Source organism: Heptranchias perlo, chromosome 26 (assembly GCF_035084215.1).
Source record: "Heptranchias perlo isolate sHepPer1 chromosome 26, sHepPer1.hap1, whole genome shotgun sequence".
NCBI classification, from domain to species: Eukaryota; Metazoa; Chordata; class Chondrichthyes; order Hexanchiformes; family Hexanchidae; genus Heptranchias; species Heptranchias perlo.
The window spans coordinates 16,184,589-16,208,923 of NC_090350.1; positions in this window are offsets into that span (position 1 = coordinate 16,184,589).

Here is a 24,335-nt window from a genome sequence, read left to right on the forward strand (position 1 = left end):
TTAGATGATCAAATACGTTCTGGAATGTCATGATTCTGGACATGTTGGGAACATGAAAGGCTGATATGAGAAATTCAGCAGATAGAATAATACAGAATGACATTTTAGGATTATATCCTTTAGCTTTCATTCCATTATTTTTGGAAGTCAGCAAGAAATTTCAGAATTCTCTTCTTGAATGTTTTATCAGCAGCTATTGCTTTCACTCAGGAGATTAAATGTATTGGGTAATGTCCATGACAATGAACATTGTAAATAGTCCGTTGGAGGGAGGGGCCTTGAAGGGTCGAATAGGCTTTTCTCGTTTCAAATTTCATGTTTCTATAAGAATGAGGTCGAGTTTAAAACAAGGGCAGCTTTTTTTTCCAAACAATTAGTTGCATTTCTAGAATTCATTTTGTAAGGCACCTCTTTTCCTTTGTTCCTATGTTACTGCTAATAGTTTTATTATAAATCGTCCAGGGATATTATAAACTACACCACATCAGGAAACTCAAGTCTTCTTTACATTGTACAAACACTTCCAGAGAATGTGCTGAAAGTTGATTTTATTACTAAATGACTTTGAAAGTTATTTCAGATGGTTTTAATCCATCAACCAATTCAACCATCTGTTCTTAGTTTAGAGGGAGAGAAAAAAAAAGCATCACTTGCAGAAATGAGTTTAATTTGGATTCATTTTCAAAAACTTTATCCAGGCCTAACAAAATGTCAAACACCAAGCCTCCAAGTATATTAAACACTATTTGTCACCTTCTAAATACAAACAGTTTTTCAGAAAATGGCTTAACAACTTATTTTTAAAGTTCAGACTTAAGGAAAGGCATTCTATTTTTCCATACGTACATCTTCTTGCTACTCCTAGTCTAACAGCTGGTGGCTGAAACTGCCATGCCTGCTTAAACTAGCCCTTTAAGTGAAGCCGCACAATATGTTGATCAGAACAATCAACAAGGTCTGCTGGCACTGCAGTGTTACCAAAGAACTGTAAGACATTGCTAACAATGATACATATTAGATAAGATGAGTGGCAGACAGTTACAAAGCATTACTGAATTGTTATGCTGCAGGCATGTAGAGACAGTAGGGCATAGAACGAGCACTTATAAAGAACATGATCTTGGAGGAGTTGAGAAAACACACAGAGAGATTGAATAGCATCTCAAAAATGTCACCTCTAACTTGGAAATTTTAAACTCTATGAGTAGATCTTCCATGATATTGCTCAGGGTGAGTCAGGGGGCATGCTGTTTTACAACAATAGGGATGTTTTATGCCATGTAGGGGGATAACAGCAGGGCCACTGATCTACAGTAACTGAATATGTCAAATTCCATTTTTATCAAATGTTATTCTAGAATTTTACTAGTGCCTTGGGGTTGAATTTCACAACTCTGTAGAAACTATAAATTAGTGGCCTGTGTTTTATTATATTCCTATACCTCTGCATTGAATTTTTATCCCCTACCATTTTCAAAGCTGAGAATACACAGTAAGATTGCGGTATTTAGCAGTACTGGGGAAAAGGAGTGGGGTTTAACTGGACTTGAGGACAGTCCTGGCTTTGGTAGAAACTGAGGTGGGCTGGGGCTTGGCAGGATTGGGGTTGTGATCCTAGAGTTTGACAGTAGTGCGGTGGACCTGCTGGGGTATGTCGTTTGGTCTGGCAAAACCGTGGAGAGGAATCTGAGGTATGGCAAAACTATGGAAGGCAAATCTGAGGATCGGCAAAATGGAAGGCGAAACATGAGTTATGGCTCACTGAACGATTCCTTGTGTCTTGGAGCAGGGAGAAAGAGGATGCTACGCCTGACAGCGCTGGTTTCTGACTTGATAAGCAACTGTGACATTTATCTATATTAAAGGTGCTATACAAATACAAGTTGTTGTTGTTGAACTTCCGCAAACGTTAAATTTCGTGTTTTGTGATGGTTCCTGAATGTGCATCTGTGTCTGCCTCCCTTTGACTCTCTTCCTCCTCCTCTTTCTGTTTGTCTCACACCAAATGAAAAAGTAAACACACTAGTGTTAACTCTCAACAAAACACAGGTAATAATTAGAGATTTTCTGTTTGTTTTCAAAATTCAACTTATTTTTCTAATTTGAAAAAGGAACTCAAAATATGACCTCTGTCTTCATCTGTCTCCCCCTCTCTATCTGTGTTTGTCTTTCTGTGTCTGGTGGCTGTTAATAATTAGAGGGAGTTAAATTGGGCCACGTAGTGCTTATTTACCTAAGGCCCAAAATGGCTGGCAGGAAATGCATGCACAGTTTCAACCGGAAGCGTGTGCGTGCGACACCGGCCATATTCGGTAAGGACAAACAAGAGGAATCCTTTACCCATGCTTGAAGCAGGCGTTAGGCCATTTGCATAAGCAAATAAGGGGCCTAACGCCTGCTTCAAGTCCCCACTGCAAGATTGCCAGTGCTGGCTGCACTCAGGGAAACCAGCCCTAAAGATCACTTACACAAAAAAAAGTAAGTTACTTACCACAATCACCATCCCGAATGCTGCCACTACCAGCCCCGAGATCCCCGATTCCTGATGTCCCTCCCCCCTCCCCCCGACCTCCCTTCTCCCCTCCGACTGTGATCCCTCCGACCCCCGATCTCCCTCCCCTCCTTCCACACCAAGGTCCCGATCTCTCTCTCCCCAAGGCACCGATCGGATCTCAGGCTGCAACCTTTGCAGCAAAAAGAGTTCGATATCAGGGTTAACAACACATCACACATGTGATGCATATACGCTATAGCCATTCCTCCCGGCAGGGGGTTGTGAGTCAGGTTAAAGAGCTGTCCACATTTAAAAAAGGGTCTCCGTTATGGAAACAACTCAGAGCACAAATTACTGGACGTAAAAGCAGTTGGAATAAACGGGTTACCTCGTGTGCCAGAAGAGAAAGGAGAAGACGTAGCCATAGCCATGGGCAGTGAATGTGGGTTCAACACCACTCACTAAATTAGCCTGACACGTGTTCCTAGTACCAGGGTAGTTATTCTTGGAAAGCTGTATGGAAGAAGGATATTGCAGCACAATTACTCCAAACAGCCCACAGCGCCATTCCTGAACTGGTACAGTAATTTAGTGAGCGCGGTTTAGCCCACACTTACAACACAATAACACTTCAATGCCACAGGCATTAGGCTTAATGCCACCAGTAACTGTCAGGCTATAATAGTCAATAAAAACAGAGAACAGCTTTTCACTTCTAAGGAGAAGATTGCATGGAAGAAGGAAGTGGCAGCATAATTACTCCGAGTACAGAGTATAACATCCCACAGTGACATTCCAGAACCAAATACAGTAACTGGCCCCCTGTTGATTTAGTCTAGATAGAAGTCAACACATTGCTTGGATCTAGAAAGTCCCATGGACAGGAACCCTGATCTATTTGTGATGGTAAGTCAACTAGTGCCCTTACTTTCTATGAAATGAGACACCTTTCGGATATCAATGGGTCATTATATCTGGCACCCAAATGCCTGTTAGATAACCAGTGAACACCTCTTGTTCAATATCCTAGTGACAATAACAGAAGTCAAACACTTTTGTGCATCAACTAGGTTCCTTGGTATCCAGGAAACAACAAACCACATCCATCTAAGTATTTTTAAAGAATAAGGACCTCAGAATTCCCAGATCATAATCAGATTTTTCCTGTCAATTACATATTTCTTTCCTGTAATTCCCTAATGGTTTTCTTATTTTGTTTTTATCTTGCGTGCTAAAGACGATGAAAATAAAACAAAAAAGTATGGAATTTACATATACCAGATGTTGTGGTACTGAACTATACAAGGCCAGGAAGGTCTCGGATTCTGTCCGCCGTCAGTGCTGAGTGAGCTGATTTCTGACTGGGTCCTCGTTGCATATTGCTACCTGATGACTCACCTTGGAAAGTACATCTGTGTGGATGTCAGATAAGGGCAGCATCTGCCTCAGCAGTGTTGCATGCCACAGTCAAATAATCGGTCAACACTCACTGCCTAGTTTCAGATAGGAGGCATGGCAACTTGCAAAAGTTACTGCAGGCCTGCCAGTACTTGAAGAACCTTATTCCAGCACAAGTCATTGGGAGTGGAAAAAAATAGACCTCAGAAAACTATGGAGACAATTAAATTGTTGTGATATTTTGCTAAATGGCAAAGAAGCACAATAGTCCCACCTGGTTGAGGCTCATTTGCTTCATTTTACCCACAAATGCCACTTCCATAGTTGGTCCATACAATGAACACATCCCATAGAGTATGTACATGTCCTGCTCGATCTGGTTCATACAGCCTGTACTATCAATGTTTTAAAATTGCTACAGCTTTTTGATGGGCCATTAACAGGACATTAGGACATCATTTGTTGCTTGCTCTCTTGTTGCAGATTTTCAACTTTCCTCATTTTCCACCTGACCTGGTCCACAGGTAATCTTTCAAGTAAAATACGGGATTCCCACGGAAAAGTGAACTTTTGACATTATCATAACTAGGAATGTCATCATGTAACAAACATATTAGGCCAGAACTTGCGCAGAGAGACTTGGCAACGCTCGCTGCAGCTCCTGCAAATTAAATCAACTTGCTTGATTTTGAACTTTTAAAAATTTGTGTGCTATGAACTCAGCCTCTGAGCAGCATAATGTGATGCGCATTGAACTGTCTGTGAGAATGGAAGACACGTCCACAAAATCTGTCAGGAAGAGAGGTCCCGCCCACAAGCAGGCAAGCAGACTTCATTCATTTAAAGTTTGCATTCTGGAAGTCATTGTAAATAAAAATTACAATTTTTTTTAATAAAATGCCAAAGAGATAATTGAATTAAATTGAAGAGAGAGAAGGGAAAAGTTAAAAAAAAATTAATTTTTAAAATTTAAACATTCTTTGTTAAATGACCAAAACCTATTAAAATAAGGAGTAAAATGAGACTCCACAGTTTTAGAATTAATTTTTAGTTGTTTGGCAGTCAGGAAGACTAACTGCGCTTTTAAAATTTAGTTTAGACCTGGTATTTTTAAGCGTGCCTGTTTGGTGGTATAATTAGTTACTTTCCAGCTGGGCAGGTGGGCAAGTTTGCGATTTTTCAATGATTTCAATGATTGCAGCGTGCGATGGCCCTTTAATTCGAAGCTGTCAAATCGCCGGCGAACCACTAGGCGCAAGTTCACAATTTCTGCGTTTTAGTGAGCACATTCAAATTCACCATTAAGAACAGAGAGCGGTGTTGAGCTCCTCCGTTATCTCGGGAGCAAGTTCTGCCCCGATATGTGGCAATGTGATGTGCTAGAATACAAGTACTGGTGGACGATTCACATGGCCACGTTATGACTCTGATACATTAGAAAACGATGGCTTGCGGAAATACTTTCAACAGGAGTGAAATAAATGTTAGGCTTACCTGGACTCACCCCGATCATTACATAGAATCACATGGAATTTTACAGCACAGGAACAGGCCATATGGCCCAATAAGTTTATGCTCCACACGAGCATCTTCCCATCCGACTTCATCTAACCCAATCAGCATATCCTTTTATTCCTTTCTCCCTTATTTACTTATGTAGGTTCCCCTTAAATGTATCTATGCTATTCACCTCAACCACTCCATGTGGTAGTGCATACCACATTCTTACCACTCTCTGAGTATAGAAATTTTTCTGATATTGCTCCAGAGATGACATTGAAACCATTTAATTTGTTGGGGATACACAAGGACACAACATAACATTAAGTACCAAATGCCCAAGGACACTTGGTACACTGAACCTGCCATTGAACATGAACAGTTAGCACAAGTCAGGAGTGTGATGGAATACTCTCCATTTGCCTGGATGAGTGCAGCTCCAACAATACTCGAGAAGCTCGACACCATCCAGGACAAAGCAGCCTGCTTGATTGGCATCCCATCCACCATCTTAAACATTCATTCCCTCCACCACCGGCACATCGTGGCTGTAGTGCGTACCATCTACAAGATGCACTGCAGCAACTCGCCAAGACTTTTTCAACAGCATCTCCCAAACCCGCGACCTCTACCACCGAGAAGGACAAGGGCAGCAGGTGCATGGGAACACAACCATCTGCATGTTCTCCTCCAAGTCATACATCATCCTGACTTGGAAATATATCGCCATTCCTTCATCGTAGCTGGGTCAAAATCCTGGAACTCCTTACCTAACAGACTGCAGTGGTTCAAGAAGACAGCTCACCATCACCTTCTCAAAGTCAATTAGGGATGGGCAATAAATCCTGGCCGGGCCAGCGATGCCCACATCCCATGAATGAATTAAAAAAAAACTGTTTTGTGCTCTCTGCACAATATATATGTGCGTATATGGTATTTTAACAATTTTCATTGTCTCTCAGCCTTCACTGATCCAATAAATTATTCTTAGTATATACTCCATCTGGGGTCACTGTTAACATATTCATCTCTCACAAGTGCAATTGTTTATGATGAACTGTGGTCTCTTAGAGAGCAGTGCCATCCCTATGCTGAAAGCAATTAGAATTGGAACAATACGATCATTATTCGTTGTAGAGGTATTGGTTTACCAGAGCAGTCTTTTGGCCTCTGAAGCATTGCAGCCAGACACTCAACCCAGTTATGTGCCATTAGTTGAAATTCAGGCATTCACAGTGCGATTCTATAAAAGTGCCAGTTTCCAATTACGAATGGGGGTTGCTTGCGGGTCCATGCTTTCTGTAGGTCAACGTATAAGCAAGGTGATGGAGGCTCTTTAAAACCACCGTCCGATTTTAATTTCCTTCTTCGCAAAAAAAAAGTTGAACAAGAAAATAGATCCACTGCATTGGCTTGATTTATTGATACTGTGTACATATCATCAATATAGGCTCCAATATAAGATGAAAATGATTTTGTACACAAGAGAAGGATAACTTTCAGTCAATTAATCGCAAGTGATTTATGATACTCACTGTAAATTACCAGCGTGCTGGCACCTTCGTTAGATAGTACTCAAGCCTCATTTATTTTGGTCAAAATATGTCCTTTAGAATAAAGTTTCATGCAGGAAAGAATGAAGGTGGATGGCTTTAAGGGAGGGAGGGGAAAGACTATCAAGGATATACTTTGTTTTTTTTAAACCGCAACGCTTAGAAAAACATAAAATAAGAAAACATAGTTACCGTAGAAAATGATAGGCCCGATATTTACGGAGAGGCGGGGAGGGAGGGGGGTACTTGTCAGTGGATGGGAAACCCAGAAATACGAGAAAGGTGGAGGTCCTGCCAAATTTAACAGCAGGACCGCATTAGAATATTTTATACTCAGTTTCCCACCCGACAGCCAGCCAGATTGACAGGCTGACTGGCTGCCGCGTGGGAACGCCAGCTGTACAAGGCTGGGGACTGGAGAGGAGGGAGGGAGGGAGAGATCACACGGTGGGGGTGGGGGAGGAAGCGATCACGGAGGGTGGGGGGAGATCGTGGTAAGGAAGGAGAGATCGCGGAGGGGAGAGATTGTGTTGCGGGGGGGGGGGGGGGGTCTGATTGTAGGGGGGTTCCGACGATAATGGGGGGAAAAATGGATTGTTGAGGGAGGGATCGCGCAAGATTGCGGGGAGGGTGAGATTGTGGCAGGTTAGCTTGAGGCTGGGGGTTGGGGGAAGCACTCCTGCTCCTTCTGGCCTACAAGCAGTGCTGGATCCGGGCGGTTCTCACTTCCCTTTAGAATCATAGAATGGTTATAGCACAGAAGGAGGCTGTTCGGCCCATCGAGCCCATGCCGGCTCTTTGTAAGAGCAATCCAGTTAGTCCCATTCCCCCGCTTTTTCCCCATAGCCCGACAAATTTTTTCCCTTCAAGTATTTATCCAATTTCTTTTTGAAAGCCACAAATGAATCTGCTTCCACCACCCTCTCAGGCAGTGCATTCCAGACCATAACTACTCGCTGCGTAAAATAGTTTTCCCTCATGTCGCCTTTGGTTCTTTTGCCAATCACCTTAAATCTGTGTTCTCTGGTTCTCAACCCTTCCGCCAATGGGAACAGTTTCTCTTTATTTACTTTATCTAAACTCTTCATGATTTTGAACACTTCTATCAAATCTCCTCTCAACCTTCTCTGCTCTAAGGAGAACAACCCCAGCTTCTCCAGTCTATCCACGTAACTGAAGTCCCTCATCCTTGGAACTATTCTAGTAAATCTTTTCTGCACCATCTCTAAGGACTTCACATCCTTCCGAAAGAGCGGTGCCCAAAATTGGACACAATACTCCAGTTGTGGCCGAACCAGTTTTATAAAGGTTCAACATAATTTGCTTGTTTTTCTACTGTATGCCTCTATTTCTAAAGCCCAGGATCCAGTGTACTTTTTTAACTGCTTTCTCAACCTGTCCTGCCACCTTCAAAGATTTGTGCACATATACCCCCAGGTCTCTCTGTTCCTGCACCTCCTTCAGAATTGTACCATTTCGTTTATATTGCATCTCCTCGTTCTGCCAAAATGTATCACTGCGCGCTTCTCTGCATTAAATTTCATCTGCCATGTGTCCGCCCATTCCACCATCCTGTCTATGTCCTTTTGAAGTCCATTACTATCCTCCTCACTGTTTACTACACTTCCAAGTTTTGTGTCATCTGCAAATTTTGAAATTGTGCCCTTTAGACCCAAGTCCAAGTCATTAATATATATCAAAAAAAGCAGTGGTCTTAGTACAGAACCCTGGGGAACACCACTGTATACCTTCCTCAGAAAAACAACTGTTCAGCACTACTCTCTGTTTCCTGTTAGCCAATTTCATATCAAAGCTGCCACTGCGCCATTTATTCCATAGGCTTCAATTTTGCTGACAAGCCTATTATGTGGCACTTTATGAAACACCTTTTGAAAGTCCATATACACAACATCATTTTAAGGGCATTGCCCTCATCAACCCTCTCTGTTACCTCATCAAAAAATTCAATCAAGTTGGTTAAACACGATTTGCCATTAACAAATCCATGCTGGCTTTCCTTTACTAATCCATACTTGTTCAAGCGACCATCAATTTTTTCCCGGTTTATCGTTTGTAAAAGCTTCCCCACCTGCAAAATTTGCAGGTTAAACTGACTTTTAAAAAATTCGTTCATGGGATGTGGGCGTCGCTGGCGAGGCAGGCATTTATTGCACATCATTAATTGCCCTTGAGAAAGTGATGGTGAGCCGCCTTTGTGAACCGCTGCAGTCCGTGTGGTGAAGGTTCTCCCACAGTGCTGTTAGGAAGGGAGTTCCAGGATTTTGACCCAGCGACAATGAAGGAACGGCGATATATTTCCAAGTCAGGATGGTGTGTGACTTGGAGGGGAAGGTGCAGGTGGTGTTGTTCCCATGTGCCTGCTGCTCTTGTCCTTCTAGGTGGTAGAGGTCGCGGGTTTGGGAGGTGCTGTCGAAGAAGCCTTGGCGAGTTGCTGCAGTGCATCCTGTGGATGGTACACACTGCAGCCACGGTGTGCCGGTGGTGAAAGGAGTGAATGTTTCGGGTGGTGGATGGGGTGCCAATCAAGCGGGCTGCTTTGCCCTGGATGGTGTTGAGCGTCTTGAGTGTTGTTGGAGCTGCACTCATCCAGGCAAGTGGAGAGTATTCCATCACACTCCTGACTTGTGCCTTGTAGATGGTGGAAAGGCTTTGGGGAGTCAGGAGGTGAGTCACTCGTCGCAGAATACCCAGCCTCTGACCTGCTCTTGAAGCCACAGTATTTATATGGCTGGTCCAGTTAAGTTTCTGGTCAATGGTGACCCCCAGGATGTTGATGTTGGGGGATTCGGCGATTGCAGTGCCGTTGAATGTCAAGGGGAGGTGGTTAGACTCTCTCTTGTTGGAGATGGTCGTTGCCTGGCTCTTGTCTGGCGTGAATGTTACTTGCCACTTATCAGCCCAAGCCTGATATTATCCAGGTCTTGCTGCATGCGGGCTCGGACAGCTTCATTATTTGAGGGGTTGCGAATGGAACTGAACACTGTGAAATCATCAGCGAACATCCCCATTTCTGACCTCATGATGGAGGGAAGGTCATTGATGAAGCAGCTGAAGATGGTTGGGCCTAGGACACTGCCCTGAGGAACTCCTGTAGCAATGTCCTGGGGCTGAGATGATTGGCCTCCAACAACCACTACCATCTTCCTTTGTGCTAGGTATGACTCCAGCCACTGGAGAGTTTCCCCTGATTCCCACTGACTTCAATTTTACTAGGGCTCCTTGGTGTCACACTCGGTCAAATGCTGCCTTGATGTCAAGGGCAGTCACTCTCACCTCACCTCTGGAATTCAGCTCTTTTGTCCATGTTTGGACCAAGGCTGTAATGAGGTCTGGAGCTGAGTAGTCCTGACGGAGCCCAAACTGAGCATCGGTCAGCAAGTTATTGGTGAATAAGTGCCGCTTGATAGCACTGTCGACAATACCTTCCATCACTTTGCTGATGATTGAGAGTAGACTGATGGGGCGGTAATTGGCCAGATTGGATTTGTCGTGCTTTTTCTGGACAGGACATACCTGGGCAATTTTCCACATTGTCGGGTAGATGCCAGTGTTGTAACTGTACTGGAACAGCTTGTCATTGCCGGGTTTATCCTTACACCTTTTTTTGAACAAGGGTGTAACATTTGCATTTCTCCAGTCCTCTGGCACCATCCCCATATCTAAGGATGATTGGAAGATTATGGCCAGTACCAATGCAATTTCTACACTTACTTCCCTCAGCAGCTTGGGATGCATCCCATCCGGATCGGTGACTTATCTACTTTAAGTACAGCCAGCCTTTCTAGTACCTCCTCTTTATCAATTTTGAGCCCATCCAGTATCTCAACTATCTCCTGTTTTATATTGTGACTTTGGCAGCATCTTCTTCCTTGGTAAAGACTGATGAAAAATACTCATTTAGTAGCTCAGCCATGCCCTCTGCCTCCAGGCGCAGATCTCCTTTTTGGTCCCTAATCGGCCCCACCCTTCTTCTTACTACCCATTTACTATTTACATGCCTATAGAAGACTTTTGTATTCCCTTTTATGTTAGCTGCCAGTCTATTCTCATACTCTCACTTTGCTCCTCTTACTCACTTTGCTCCTCTTACTCTCTATCTCTTTCGTCATCCAGGGAGCTCTGGCTTTGGTTGCCCTACCTTCTCCTCTCGTGGGAATATACCTAGACTGTACCTGAACCATCTCTTCTTTAAAGGCCACCCATTGTTCATTTACAGTTTTGCCCACCAATCTTTGAATCCAGATCCATTCTCACACCACTGAAATTGGCCCTCCTCCAATTAAGTATTTTTACTTTAGATTGCTCCTTGTCCTTTTCCATAACTAATCTAAACCTTATGACACTATGATCATTGTTCCCTAAATGTTCCGCCACTGACACTTGCTCCACTTGACCCACCTCATTCCCCAGAACCAGATCCAGCAATGCCTGCTTACTCGTTGGGCCTTTTTTAAAAATTCATTCATGGGATGTGGGCATCGCTGGCAAGGCCAGCATTTATTGCCCATCCCTAATTGCCCTTGAAGCCTGAAACATACTGATCGAGAAAGTTCTCCTGAACACACTTCAGAAATTTCTCCCCCTCTTTGCTCTTTACACTATTACCATCCCAGTCCTTATTAGGATAGTTAAAATCCCCTATTATCACTACTCTATAGTTCTTGCACCTTTCTGTAATTTCCCTGCAAACTTGCTCCTCTATATCCTTCCCACTAGTTGGTGGTCTACAGAATACACCCAGTAATGTAATGGCGCACCAATTGTTTCTAAACTCCAACCAAATAGATTCTGCCCTTGACCCCTCAAGGACATCCTCCTCTCCAGCACTTCAGCTGCCGGGTTTCCCCAGCCCTGGGAAACCTGGCCCACAGCCGTTAAATCCACATGGCTGCCAAAGTCTGAGGCACGGAGCCTCATTAACATATTATAATTAACGACCCACCTCATGAGAGCATGTTACTTGCCTGACCCCCAACCCGCCGTGGGTTAACTGGAAATAGGCACGTTCGCAGAGGGTTGAGATCGGATTTCCCATTTTTAACAATTTAACCCCCCCCCCCCCACCATTGTCCCGCCTGTCCTGGAGAGTTCAAATTCCCCCCATGTCCATTCAATTGTCCATTATGCCATGAAAAGCACTTCTGAAATATAGTTTAGGCACTTACATCACTACGGACACTATGGACCAAGAACTTGAAAAGTGGGATTCGGCTGGCTAGCTCTTTTTCCACTGGCACAGACATGATGGGCCGAATGGCCTCCTTCTGTGCCGTAGATTTCCATGATTCTATCAATCTAGACGATTCTTGCAATGTAATCAGGAACAAACAAAAAAAATAAAATTCAGCTTGTTCACCATTCTGTAACCTTGATATAGGCACTGATATCCCTTTACCATATAGAACCATACTTTGGATTAGGATATTCATCCTTTCTTGGATTCCTCCTCAACTAGGAGTTAACATCAACATCACTTCGTGAACACACACTTTAATATTTAATTGAAATGGACAATGAACAAAATAAAAATAAAAAGCCAACTTAGATTCATGCAATAATTGCAGTTAGTAATCCTGTAAATGTTCCCCTTTTAAATCCCACATTTGGGTGTGGGGACCGCTGTCGATGTGGCGGCAGGAGTAAAAATGAAAAGTTTCGGGGACTGGGTGGTGCAGTGGGCTAGACAGTAGCTTTTCACTCCTGGGACACAGGTTATTATCTAGCCCAAACTGATGAGATGAAAGTCCTCTCTGTCTGTTGACTGTAAGATTGTAAGGATCCTGTATAAAACGAGTTTGGCCAATCTCAATCTAGCTCCTACTGGGCATAGGCTAACAGCACAAAACTGCCTTTAGAAATACATAGAAGCTACAACATGAAAACAGGCCATTCAATCGAACCAATCCAACCAATCCTTGTTGACGTTCACCTTCCAGGTGAGCAAATAGTTCTACTCACACTAACCCGGCCTGTTCCCATGTCCTTACAAACTCCTTTTCCTTCATCCACCAATGCAATCTAATCCTGAATGTTGACATAGTTTCTGCCTCAACCACAGTCCCTGGAAATGAATTCCACAGCCTCACAACTATCTGTGTAAAGAAGTTTCTTCTGTCCTCTGTTCTAAATTGCTTACATTTAATCTTGTATCTATGGCCCCTTTTTCTTGACCCCTCAACGACTGGAAACAGTCTGCTTCTAACTATCCCATACCATCGTTTCGTAATTTTAAACTTCTATCATATCGCCCAGTAATCTGCATTTTTCTAACTGAAAAAAGCACCAATTTTCCAAGTCTCTCATCATATTTGTACTTCCTTATACCAGGCAGCATCCGAGTGAATTTGTATTTTATCCTATCTAAAGCCTCAATATCCATCCTTTAAAGTGGGACCCAATACTGCACACAGTACTCTATCTTCTGCAATAATTAGGCAATCTCACTTGAAAAGGTTACAAGGTAGCTGTTATGGGAAATGGAAAAATGGCATATCGATGAAGTAGGAATGTTCTTTTGAGATTGGAACTGAGGCACATTTTTGGTAGATGGATTTTCAATCTTCCTTCAGTCGTGCAGTACCTAACATGAATACTTGACATTAACACTGGGTGCCTGAAATAGAAAATGTTCTATTTCCTGTCAATAACCCCAATGAGTACAAAAAGAAAAGGTGCAAAACTCAAAAACAAATTTATGTTAAAACAATGTCCTTCAGGTATTTATGTGCATAACAGGTAGAATTAACTATCGAAACGCATCTATACTGTGTGCTGAATGAATGCCTCAGTACCGCCTTCTCAGTACCAGCCATGACGCAGTTGGTAGCACTCTCGCCTCTGAGTCAGATGGTCATGTGTTCAAGCCGCACTCCAGGAACTTGAGCACAAAATCTAGGCTGACACTCCAGTGCAGTACTGATGGAGTGCTGCATTGTTGGAGGTGCCGTCTATCGGATGAAACGTTAAACAGAGGCCCCGTCTGCCCTCTCAGGTGGAGGTAAAAGAACCCACGGCACTATTTTGAAGGAGAGCGGGGGAGTTCTCCCCGGTGTCATAGCCAATATTTATCCCTCAAACAACATAACTAAAAAAGATTATCTGGTCAATATCTCATTGCTGTTTGTGGGAATTTGTACTGCCGTGTTTCCTATATTACAACAGTGACTGCACCTTATTGGTTGTGAAGTGCTTTGGGTCATCCTGGGGTCGTAAAAGGTGCTATATAAAATGCAAGTTCTTTTTTTTCTACGTGTGTGCTGTAAACAACTGTATGACTATAATAGAAGTGCCAATATTGCTGAAATATTGATGGAACCGGCACTTCCACCTGACATTGCTATTTTCAAAAAGAACATTTCCCATTATCACAGAGAGGGTCCTAAAGTTGTCAAATGTATAAATAAGGAACGGACCTTCTCTCAGACATAATGCTCCCATGTATAGTGTTATTTTATTACACAATATATTACATAAGTTATTTCTTGACAAGTGCAGATTAAATTTTACTACATTATCAGTAATTATTTGCACAATTCATTAATCCATCAGAAAATCATCTGGGGCTTTCTGTACCTGTGAAATACACACTGTAAAATACCAGAAAAAGACAAATTGGGAAACAAAATTACCTCACAAACTACAATCTTCTAATAATTATATGTTTAGCAAGTCCAATAGGTATGGCAGCCACATCAATGGTATATATCTCTCAGACACGCGGGACAATTTTCATGTACAAATACCAGCTTTTTGTTTTAAGACTCATGCATGTGTCGATACCAGTTTTATATGATGTACGATGGTACCTCATTCATTCACCATATTATTCAGAAAGCTTAGAATTCAAACTAAGCAATGAATCTTGCTGCCTTTCCAGATTTTATGAGTCTGTGATTCCACAATCCATAGTTTAGCAGGCACTATGATCCTTCGGTGCCACACATCGTTCTTGAACCACATAATATCTTTTAGTTGAACTCAGTGCTGAGGAAGAGTTACCCAATCTCTCTAAATCATCATCCTGAGATAAACTGGGGTTAATTTTAACCTAACTCCCCGGGCGGGATACCCACGGTATCGGGTGGAATGCTGGTTTTACACCCCACCCAAAATTAGTCTCCATTTACTTCAATGGAGAGCAAAATCGGGCGGAATGTAAAACCAACATTGTACCTAATCCCGTCAGTTTCTTAACGGGTGTGTTAGATTAAAATTGCTCCCCGTATTGACATGCTACTGAACGAAAATATCAGAAATAACAACAGCACAATCATCACAAAAACTTACTCGTGACCAGCAGATGAATAGCTTGTGGGTTTGAAGAGCTGAAGCTTCTTCCTCCTTGGTTTGCGGGCAGACAGATGAAATAACTGTTGTATAAAATTGGATTGTTATATAAAATTGTTATATAAAAATTGGATATAAAAATTGGAAATAAAACTGTTATATAAAATTGGATACAAAATTGGATTGACGACAGAAGACAGAGGGTGGTTGTAGAGGGTTGTTTTTCAAACTGGAGGCCTGTGTCCAGCGGTGTGCCTCAGCGATCGGTGCTGGGTCCGCTGTTATTTGTTATTTATATTAATGATTTGGATGAGAATTTAGGAGGCATGGTTAGTAAATTTGCAGATGACACCAAGATTGGTGGCATTGTGGACAGTGAAGAAGGTTATCTAGGATTGCAACGGGATCTTGATAAATTGGGCCAGTGGGCCGATGAATGGCAGATGGAGTTTAATTTAGATAAATGTGAGGTGATGCATTTTGGTCGATCGAATCGGGCCAGAACCTACTCCATTAATGGTAGGGCGTTGGGGAGAGCTTTAGAACAAAGAGATCTAGGAGTACAGGTTCATAGCTCCTTGAAAGTGGAGTCACAGGTGGATAGGGTGGTGAAGCAGGCATTCAGCATGCTTGGTTTCATTGGTCAGAACATTGAATACAGGAGTTGGGATGTCTTGTTGAAGTTGTACAAGACATTAGTAAGGCCACACTTGGAATACTGTGTACAGTTCTGGTCACCCTATTATAGAAAGGATATTATTAAACTGGAAAGAGTGCAGAAAAGATTTACTAGGATGCTACCGGGACTTGATGGTTTGACTTATAGGGAGAGGTTGGATAGACTGAGACTTTTTTCCCTGGAGAGTAGGAGGTTTAGGGGTGATCTTATAGAAGTTTATAAAATAATGAGGGGCATAGATAAGGTAGATAGTCAAAATCTTTTCCCAAAGGTGGGGGAGTCTATAACGAGGGGACATAGATTTAAGGTGAGAGGGGAGAGATACAAAAGGGTCCAGAGGGGCAATTTTTTCACTCAAAGGGTGGTGAGTGTCTGGAACGAGCTGCCAGAGGCAGTAGTAGAGGCGGGTACAATTTTGTCTTTTAAAAAGCATTTGGACAGTTACATGGGTAAGATGGGTATAGAGGGATATGGGCCAAGTGCAGGCAATTGGGACGAGCTTAGTGGTATAAACTGGGCGACATGGACATGTTGGGCCGAAGGGCCTGTTTCCATGTTGTAAACTTCTATGATTCTATGATTCTATTGCACTATTAATCTGTAATGCTGACCAAATATTTAAAAAAATTAAACCAGACAGGGTGCATAAATAATCGAAGTTCACATTCCACAATACTTACAAGTGACAGGCGATTTATCAAGGAATGATCATTTCTGGGTCATTGCTTCACTATCACCTGGGACATTAAGAGACAGGTTCTAAAAGCATCTGAGATGTATATCTCAAAGGTGTCATAGATTTGCACTCGCAACCTATTTTCATTCCCAAAAGTTCATAGTTTTTCAAACTGTATCACGGAAATACGTGCAAACTGTATTTAAAACCTCTGATACATCTGTACTTCCATCAGATGGTGTTATTTTTATGAAAGAACATTTTCCGTAATCACAGAGAGGAGAAAAACAAAGTGATTAGAACCAGGTTCACAGGGTCCAAAAGTTGTCAAGAGTGTAAATGAGAACTGGAGCTTCACAAAGTCAGGCCATAATATTCCATGATGCCGTTATTCTATTACACAATATATTTCTCATTTTGTTTTTTGCCAATTGAAGATTTAATTTCAATAAATTTTCATTAATTGTGTCACAAATCATGAAACTTCACAAAGAAAATCATCAGGGGATTACTGCAGCTGTGAAATAACACACTCTAAAATACCAGGAAAAGACATTTGCGAAACAAAATTACCTCACAAATTACAACATTCTATTATTAAAAGCTTGATGTCTATGTGAATGTAATATTTATTATTGTAGAGTGTTTCCAGCATTGCTGATTGGCTTATCTTGATCACGTGAGGCCACAGACCAGAGACTCCCACTAAACCAAGCAAGGCAATCATGTTGGATTTTGCACCGACCTTAGATTATTTGCTGCAGAAAAATAATTGAAGTTGGGAGCACATTATAGCGCCGGCTGTGTTCACAACTTTATTTTTTCAAGCGCGTTTTTTGTGGGAAAATCTGGAAAGCAGAGCAGCGTAGCGACAAGGCTGAAAGTAGTACAAGTATCCAGGGTAACAGCTGTGACATTGGAGAGGAGGAATTATGAACCAAAATAGTGACACCAGTAAGAGAGAGGAGGCAGGGAACGGACTTACCAAAGAAGAAAGATTTGTAGACATACAGAGTAAGCTGGGGGATAACAAGGACTCCACTTCCAATTGTGAAATGCTGAGCATTGCTCTTCAACAAAAATTGGGAGAGAGAAGAGCCCAATCCACGAGCAACTTTGCAGGAGATCAGGTCGTATTCTATTGGAATGCAAAACTTGTTCCGCTCTATAGTTCTGATTTTGCGAATATTACTAAGAATACTGAGACAGACATCTTTGGGAAAACAAAAATAATAAAACAGATAGAAGGAAACACCTAAAAATCAATGATCTAATTACAAGACTACAATGTCTAGCTTGAGCTTGATTCTCATGGTTTATCTCAACATCAGAAGCCCTTGATCAAATTATTTCCTTGTAACCACTTCCAGCTGTACATTATCCCATACTGTTTTTGCTGTCTTTGTCATTTTGAGGGAATCTGGCTATTTTCTCTACCATCTGCAAGGACCATCTGTTTATATGTGATATCTTTATTTGTGAGCGTATGTGTGCATGTGACAGAAACGCCCCTTGTATTACCCAAAGATAAGCATCTTACTGCAGAATGATGTTAGTTAGAGCTTATATTTAAATGTGCACTTAGTCTTCCTGTCACTGATACACTCACAATGTCCTCCTCAATGCTGTTAGGATGGTATCCTATTGGACTCATCTCCCAGGTCATTTTGCCTACAGGTTCCATAAGTGCTCCGACACTTAATTTGTGGAGGGAAAACAACTCTTAGGAAAAGAAAACCCTACCCACTTCTTGCAAAGCTGCTGCTATAGCCATCCAACAACAAAGGATGCTAAACTTTTTTTTTTCAGTATCATAACAGCATTGTGGGAGCACCTTCACTACACGGACTGCTGGAGTTCAAGAAAAAGGCTCACCACCACCTTTACAAGGGCAATTGTAAACAATTTTACAACACCAAGTTATATTCCAACAATTTTATTTGAAATTCACAAGCTTTCGGAGGTTTCCTCCTTCCTCAGGTGAATGTTGTGGAAATGAAATCCTCGAACCCTTCGCATTTATAAATCACAGAACAATACCTGGTGATTACAGATAGTCTTTCCAACTGCCCGTTGCCAAGGCAATCACAGTGTGCAGACAGAGAGGTGTTACCTAAAAGGCCACCGAATATACAAACCACCAAAAAAAAAAGAGAATGAGAGAGGCAGAAACATAGAAAAGACAGCAAATGACCCGTTATATTAAAAACAGATAACATTTGTTCGCTGGTGGGGTTACGTGTAGCGTGACATGAACCCAAGATCCCGGTTGAGGCCGTTCTCATGGGTGCGGAACTTGGCTATCAATTTCTGCTCGACGATTTTGCGTTGTCGTGTGTCTCGAAGGCCGCCTTGGAGTATACTTACCCGAAGGTCGGTGGCTGAATGTCCTTGACTGCTGATGTGTTCCCTGACTGGGAGGGAACCCTCCTGTCTGGCAATTGTTGCGCGGTGTCCGATCATCCGTTGTCGCAGTGTCTGCATGGTCTCGCCAGTGTACCATGCTCTGGGGCATCCTTTCCTGCAACGTATGAGGTAGACAATGTTGGCCGAGTCACAGGAGTATGAACCATGCACCTGGTGGGTGGTGTCCTCTCGTGTGATGGTGGTATCTGTGTCGATGATCTGGCATGTCTTGCAGAGGTTACCGTGGCAGGGTTGTGTGGTGTCGTGGACGCTGTTCTCCTGAAAGCTGGGTAATTTGCTGTGAACGATGGTCTGTTTGAGGTTGGGTGGCTGTTTGAAGGCGAGTAATGGAGGTGTGAGGATGGCCATAGCGAGGTGTTCGTCGTCATTGATGACATGTTGAAGGCTGCGGAGAACATGGCGTAGTTTCTCCGCTCCGGGGAAGTACTGGACGACGAAGGGTACTCTGTTGGTTGCGTCCCGTGTTAGTCTTCTGAGGAGGTCTATGCGATTTTTTGCTGTGGCCCGTCGGAACTGTCGATCGATGAGTCGAGCGTCATATCCCGTTCTTACTAGGGCGTCTTTCAGCGTCTGTAGGTGTCCATTGCGTTCCTCCTCGTCTGAGCAGACCCTGTATATTCGCAGGGCCTGTCCATGGGGGATGGCCTCTTTGACGTGGTTAGGGTGGAAGCTGGAAAAGTGGAGCATCGTGAGGTTGTCCGTGGGCTTGCGGTAGAGTGAGGTGCTGAGGTGCCCGTCTTTGATGGAGATTTGTGTGTCCAAGAAAGAAACTGATTCTGAGGAGAAGTCCATGGTGAGCTTGATGGTGGGATGGAACTTGTTGATGTTATCCTGAGGAAGGAGGAAGCCTCCAAAAGCTTGTGAATTTCAAATAAAATTGTTGGACTATAACTTGGTGTTGTAAAATTGTTTATAATTGTCAACTCCAGTCCATCACCGGCATCTCCACATCATGGCTACCATTTACAAGGGCAAGTAGGGATAGGTAATAAATATCGGTCTTGCCAGCGATGTCCACATAGAATCACAGAATGATATAACACAGAAGAAGGCCATTCAGCCCATCATTTCGGTGCCGGGTCTTTGGAAGAACTATCTCACACCACAGCTCTTTCCCCATAACTCTGCAAAATTTTTCCCTTCAAGTATTTATCCAATTCCCTTTTGAAAGTTCCTTTGAATCTGCTTCCACCACCCTTTCAGACAGTGCATTCCAGATCATAACAACTCGCTCCTGTCTCCTCTGATTCTTTTGTCAATTAACTTAAATCTGTGTTCTCTGGTTGCCGAACCTTCAGCCACTGGAAACAGTTTCTCCTTATTTACTAATGAATCTAATAGGGAATTCAGGAGAAACTTCTTTACCCAGAGAGTGGTTAGAATGTGGAACTCACTACTACAAGGAGTAATTGAGGTGACTAGCACAGATGCATTTAAGGGGAAGCTAGATAAACACATGAGGGAGAAAGGAATAGAAGGATATGCTGGTAAGATTAAATGAAGTGGAGAGGGAGGAGGTTCATGTGCAGCATAAACACCAACATGGACCTGTTGGGCTGAATGGCCTGTTTCTGTGCTGTACATTCTATGGAATTCTATGCAATACTCTATTGAAATCTTTCATGATTTTGAACACCTCTATCAAATCTCATCTTAACCTTCTCTGTTCTAAGGAGAACAAACCCAACTTCTCCCGTCTCCCCACATAACTGAAGTCCCTTATCCCTGGTACCATTCTAGTAAATCTCTTCAGCACCTTCTCTAAGGCCTTGACATCCTTGACATCCCGAGAATGAATACAAAAAAATTAAGCTAACAGTAGTAATAAAGGATATAGATAATGATTTACAGACGATTTTAGATCAATTATGCAGCTGGGTAGGCAAACTGTAAATTAAATTTAATACTAAAAAAAATAGACTATTATATATTTTGTAGAAAATGAACATAATAGAATTAATGGGAAGACTTATGGACCTGTGAATAACATTAAATACAGAATGTGAAGGCTTTGCAGAAAATCAATTGAAAAATCTAATAGAAAATTGGCAATACATCATCAGAACAGTGAAGTGGACATCTACAGAAGTTATGCTGAGGGTTAGATCAGACCACACTTAGAATACTGTGTGCAATGCTTCAGAAGAGGCATAAATTCAATAGCGAGGATGCAAAGAAGAGAACTAAGTATGATTCCAATTCTATAAAGGTTAAGGAGGGACCTCATTGAGGTATACAAAATATTAAGTGGTATCAATAAGATGAACCCAGAATATTACATCAAAGTAAATTAGGCCAATAGGACTTGAGGACGCTTTGCAGCTTCTTCCCCATTTCTCTTCTTTCCTTCATCTTACTCACTTTTTCATCATATTAATTTCATCTGAGATGCCCTACACGTGTTCCCTTGACCCTCTTGTGATCCAATTCCTAACCTCCCCCTCTCATCACTTGGCGACATTGTCAATTTCTACCTATCCTCAGACGCTGTTCCCACCCTTTTCAAAACTGCTGTCATCATCCACCTTCTTAAAAAGGCTACTTTTAACCCCTGTGCTTTCTCAATCTGCCAACTTATCTCATCAACAACTATGTGCTTCTGGCTGTAACTCCATCAGCTTCCCTGATTATCCACACTAAACTGAATTTACTGGTGAGAAATCTTTGAATTCTGCTCAACCCTGAGTGCAGCTTTAAATCCCAGGCCTGGTCTGTGTTCAAGATTGCTTTATCCCGCTTCCAATGTTACCTGCTTTTGTCCTACTTCATCTTCACTGCTGCTGAAACCGTTACCAACTTCAAGATTGAATTATCAAATGTTTTCATCAGACTCATCACCTTCACCATTCACAAACTTCAGTTAATCTAGAAAACCATGACTCAAATCCACTCCTACACAAGTTACTCTGGTTCCTAGTACTCCAATGAATTGCTTTCAAGATCCTCGTTGTCATCTTCAAACCCCTCCACTGCCTTGTTCCATCCTGTCTGGGAAGTCTTGTTCAGCCATATGTACCAGCCACATCCTCTGTTCCTTTGACTCTGAATAACTGCTTGTTCCCTACTTCCTCTGCTTTACCACCAAAGACCAGATTTCCAACCACTATGCACCTGCTCTCTGGACTTCATTTCCAAAACTGCTTGGCTTTGCTACCTCTCTCCCTACCTTCAAAGGCATAAATCTTTCTATTCAACCATGTTTTAAATCCTCTCCTCTAAACTCTTTCACTTCCTGCTCAGTGTCCATTTTTCTCCCTTATAAAGTACTCTGAGATGCTCTTCTAAGCAAGGAGTGCTATACAAACAGAGGTTGTTTTTGTTATGTTTTCGTTAACAAAATAATGGCACAGAGAACAGCCTGTCTTTATTCTATCCCTGGAGGAATCTATTTGGCCTTGTAGCTAGCTGTGCAGTCTGTTCTGCAATGACAATTTTCACAGAACCACCTAATCATATTAATAGGCATGGTACTCATTCACATTAAAAACAGAAAATTTCCTTTCTGCTTCCATTGCAATACATTGTGTGTGTTGATAATCTGCCTTGCCATATTGGCAAACATGCAAGTGGGTATCATTGCAATCTGACTTCAATATTGAGCATTGATTGGTTCATCTATTTGTTTGTATTTGTTAGATTTCCTATGCTGTAAGTGTGGATAATGTGGATGATCTCATTACATTTTGAGATGCATTTGTTTTGCATAACAAACTTTGGAAAATCTTGTCCTAAAGCTGCAACCTTAGGCACAATTGTTCATTTTCACCTCCAGTGCTCTTCGCTGCTACATGATAATTTCTTCATCTAATTCAGAGATTCCCTTATCTGTGATACTTTATGATTAGTCTCCTAGTTTAAATCAACCCACTGATTAAATTATTTCCCTGTCCCATTTAGGCATTGAAACCACATTTCCTCTGTGTAGTACCTCCCTATGATTTCTATTTTAACACATTTTTCTCCCTTACTCTGAGATGCTCTTCTAAGCGAGGAGTGCCTCAGAGAAAAAAAAAATCCATGACTACCATCAGTCTCTAAAATATCCAATTCATGGGCTAGAAGTTCTCTTTGCATGCTCCAGCAGAAGCAATCACAAAACATGACTTCACCTGACACATCAAACTACAGGAGGGGTGGAAGCCAAATCCCCCACTAACACTCTTTCCTCACAAGATCACAAAGCAGATAGAGATAAAGCAAAAGATCTACATTCCCCCATCATGTCATTGAACTGACTGATGAATTATTCTCAGCTTCTTACCTTTATTACTCTATGAGGAAGACCGTTCCAGGTGTTAATCACTCTTTGTATGGAGTAAGGGAGAAGGTCCTCTGTTTATGTTCAGAACATGTCTCTTCTAATCTCCACCATGCAAGTTGTTGTTGGTTGTTGTCAGGGCTGCAAATTTGCATAACATATAACAAATGCTAACATTACACAGCTATAACAATACGCGAACTCAAATGTGTGCAAGACATAGCCAGGACAGTATAACATTATGTGGATTATAACAACAGGCGACTTAACATTATGTGAACTTGACCACAGTCCCAGTATCACAAGTCTCCCTTCCTAACTACATTGTGTCATCCTTGGCATCATTCTGGTCAAGCTATGCTGTGCATTCTCAATGCCGCATATTGTCTAAGCCTTTAGTGTACTTTCTACAATGGGACATCATACTGTACAGTACTGTAACTGTGGCCTAACCAGTGCCTTGTGCAAAATTTATGTTTGTGACTGTACTCTATACCCCTATTTATATGGCTTTATCTATTTACATTTGCTTGTTCTTGGATTCATGTATTTCCACCACAAAGTCTTTCTGCTCCTCCTTTCATCTTCCCATTGAGTTTCTACTTACATTCCTTGCTTTTCCTCCCAACATGCAGAATCTCAAACTTATCCATACTAAGGGGCATCTGTCACCTGTATGCCCATTCCATTCATACACTTCCAGAAGGTCCCCTCTCAGTCATCTTCTTTCAAAGCAACAGAGTCCCAGTTTCCATGGTTTTTTATCATAACTCAATACTTTGACACTAACGGTCAGCCTCATGGCACTTCTCTGCACTGCCTCCATGGCTTGAATGTTTCATTATGTCTTAGTGAACAAAACTGAACACAGCGCTCAAGGTGTGATCTGACAAAGGCACTGTGGAGTTTTAGCATAACACCTTCCAAGTTATATTTAACAGACCTACCACTCTATTTCTATTTTTAATGTGTTAGCTGTGACTCAGTGGTAGCACTCTTGCTTCTAAGTCAGACGGTTATGGGTTCAAGTCCCACTCCAGAGA